Source organism: Primulina huaijiensis, chromosome 5 (assembly GCF_012295235.1).
Source record: "Primulina huaijiensis isolate GDHJ02 chromosome 5, ASM1229523v2, whole genome shotgun sequence".
Taxonomy (NCBI): domain Eukaryota; kingdom Viridiplantae; phylum Streptophyta; class Magnoliopsida; order Lamiales; family Gesneriaceae; genus Primulina; species Primulina huaijiensis.
Genome location: NC_133310.1, coordinates 18,201,080 through 18,204,794, shown reverse-complemented (window position 1 = coordinate 18,204,794; position 3,715 = coordinate 18,201,080).

The window sequence follows — 3,715 nt, the reverse complement described above, 5'->3', positions numbered from 1 at the left end:
CCAACTGGGAACTTAATCTTTTGGTGATAGGTAGATGCCACAGCTTTTAATTCATTCATAGCTGGCCTCCCCAAAATGATATTATATGATGAAGGGGAGTCTACCACAGTAAAAGTAGTCATCACCGTTTTCTTGAGATCCTGGGAGCCCAGGGTTAATGGTAGGACAATCTCCCCTTCCGGGTAAACCACATGGCCAGCAAAGCCAAAGAGGGCAGTTTCCACGGCTTCCAAATGGTAACCCTGCAAATCCATCTGCACAAAGGCATCTTTAAAAATTACATTTACAGAGCTGCCCGAGTCAACAAAGACTCTCAAAATGTCATAATTTGCAACCCGGGCTTGGATAACCAGAGCATCATTGTGGGGTAGATTCACCCCCTTTAAATCTTCTGGGCCAAAACTGATTACTGCCTCGCTCCTTCTCATTCCATCTACCTCCATACATTCCCTCCTACTCCTCGACTTCCTCGCCCGGTTGGAGTCTCCATCAGTAGAGCCTCCTGATATCATTTTTATCAACCCCGTAGCAGGGGGTGAATTCTTTTTTGTCTCAAGCTCGGGATCTCTTCTCCTCCCATGCTCTCCTCTCGGTATACTCCTCATACTTCCTCCCCGAGCGTTGGACCCTGGCTGTGGAGATGTCCATGGCAATCTCGGCCTCTTGTTAGCTTGACTTTGCTCCGGGGCGGAAGGGAAGGAATAGTTTCCCTTCAATGTTTTGCAATCCTCGGTGTTGTGATAGCACACCTTATGGAGAGTACAAAATCCTTTTTTCTCAGGCCGGGATAATTGATGGTCCGGGGCCAGATCCCTACTGCATTCCTGGACCTCTCTGTCCCGGGCAATCTTAAGAGGCACGTGGTGAGAGAAGTGTCCTGGATTATTCCTTCTCTGTCCTTTCTCCTCGGGCCTAGCTACCCGGTCTCCTCTTTCTTTCCTTACGACTTCCCTCTTCTGCTTCTGGGCTTCCTCCATGTTGATGTATTTTTCTGCCCGAGATAATAAGTCCTCGAAATCCCCGTGCACTTTTTTGGTGAACGACTTGAAAAATTCACTCTCCCTCAAGCCTTGTGTGAATGCAGTAGTTTTTGTTTCAGTGGCGCAGGTGGGTACATCCAAAGCCACTCTATTGTATCTTTTGATATAAGCCCTCAAACTTTCATCTAGGTTTTGCTTAACTTCAAAAAGACTAAAAGCAGTCTTCTTGTATTTCTTGCTACTACTGAAGTGGTGTAGGAATACCTTCTGGAAGTCTTTAAATGAATCAATACTCTTAGGAGTCAGCCCTTCGAACCACCTTTGAGCTGAGTCCACCAAGGTAGTAAGGAACACCTTACACTTGATTCGATCTGTAGAACAGTGTAACATAGCCATGTTCTCAAACCGGGCTAAGTGCTCATCAGGATCCGCATTGCCATCGTAATCTTTGATTTTGGCGGACTTGAAATTCCCGGGAAGAGGTTCCCGGACAATGATATCAGTAAATGGGCAACCCTTAGCAGTAGCTCGTGAAATGCTACGACTCTCCAACTGCCCTTCCAGAACTTTCATTTTCTGTCTTAGTTCCAACAACTCCTCAGCCATGGTAGGTGACTTGGATCCAGCACTAGACTCCTCCTCCTCTCCTCTCACTTCCTCCTCCCTCAGCTCTTGCTCTTGCTCCTGCTCATTGATTTGCACATCTCCGGGTGGTGTAACTTGATGAGAAGTTTCTCTCCTGGCCACAGCCTTCTCCACCGCTTCGGAGATTATTCTATCCAATTCCTCCGGGGTCATGGTAATAAGATTGGGTCCCGTGGGAGGGACACCATCACCTTGCCCCGAAGTACGCGCATTATCCCCATGAGCCCGGGAATTTTCTTGGTTAGTTCTTCGAGTATGAGCCATATCAACGCCTTAATCTCAAGTTTCCCACAGACGGCGCCAATGATGTGACTTCGTTGAAATGGGTAAACCGGGTAAGGAGCTCCAACGAGTCAAATCAATAATTTATAGTTTTTAGGGAATTTGAGTGAAGATAATGGCTTCAATAGCACCTGCAAACAATGAAAGGAACTCGTGAATGGGCGCCGGAGGGGTGTCCGGCGTGGCCACTCCGATGCTTAAGTCAGCAGGTTGAAGATGAACACAAGCAATATTTGGTAGAAAATATGTATAATGCTCAAGAGTTCAAAGATTTCAGAATCCGTAAATGACATTAATACCTGCTATTTATAGTAGAAGATGAAGTAGGTACCTCGATTCCAGTGTTACCTACTAAGTATGGCAAGTCGGCTGCTCATACCCTATCTTCTGATGACTTCTAGGACACTCCAAGCCCAAGTTGTTCTGACAGATTAGACGTCCTGTATCAATCATACTCGAGTGTGGTTCGATTCTCGAGGTGGCTCGGGCAATTGATTACCCGGGTACTTATATGAGAGCTCGGGCGATGATTGCGCGGGAGACCGGGCTGTTCGAAGAATACTTGGGAAATATGTAGTGCTCGGGCTCTTGATGGTGTCCGGGTCATCAGCGACCCGAATCCTTATGGGGTATCACCAGGTTTTTTCATTCAAACAACATTGTTGATATCGAAGAAAGAGTTGGCTATATCTTGGAATACACAGCTATATTCTAAAATCTATGTTTAAAAATTTCATGCCACAGTTCTGGTTACCAAAGATTGAGTTATGCGAATCCTCCGGCCTCAAAGACGAAGAGAACAAGCCAAAAGGGCTTTTTTTTTTTTAACAAGAAAAAAGGGTCCAAAAAGATAATCTACATAAAGGGTTTTTTTAAAAAAATATTATTATTTTAAAAAACATATATTAAAATATAACAAATTTTGAAAAGTTACAAAAATATAACAATCCGGAAATTAGATTTCCGGATTCATGAATTTTTTTAAAAAAAAATCATATAAATCCGTGGCATACTGCCACGGATTCATATTAATAAAAAAAATTAAAAAAAAAAAGCTGCCGCGGATTCTTAGAATCCGTGGCAGCCTATACCGGATTCTAAGAATCCGCGGCAGCCTGTACTAGATTCATAAATACGAATAATCCTCACTTTCGAATGGCATGTACTTCTCCTTCTTTCCTAATTTCCTCTACCGAAAATCTTTCTTTCTCGTAACCATTCTCGCATTCATCCGATTCATATACGCAAAAACCATCTTTTCTATGTCGACCTACAATTAATATTATTAGTTGATTTTATCATCCTTTTCTTTTGAAGATATATGAAGAGGTAATGTTTAATTTTGTTGTTAATATTTTTATTATATATTTAGAATCATTAATTTCTTTTGTGTAATTTTTGTGGTAATACTTGTCAATTATTTCAGATATTAGCAATGTCCGTTGATATTATAACAAGTTCCGTATAGTTACGTCTGTGAAGGTAATTTAAATAATTTTGTTAATATTATGTTTGTCTTATTTATATTATATTAATATAATTATAAATTTTTTCACTAAGAATAAGTAAAATTTAGTTGAATAGTATATTTTTAATATTAATCGCGATATTGAAAAAAGTTGGAAGTAAAAAAAAATAATTATGATATTGTTAATTTTGAAATATTTCAAGGTTTTTATTTTTAATATAATTAATATAACTTAATATAAGGTTGAGATAATATTATTGTACTTAATAATAATGAAATTATAAAATATTTTGTTACGTTTTTTAAAAATAACTTATAAAATTTATATATGAAATAGTGT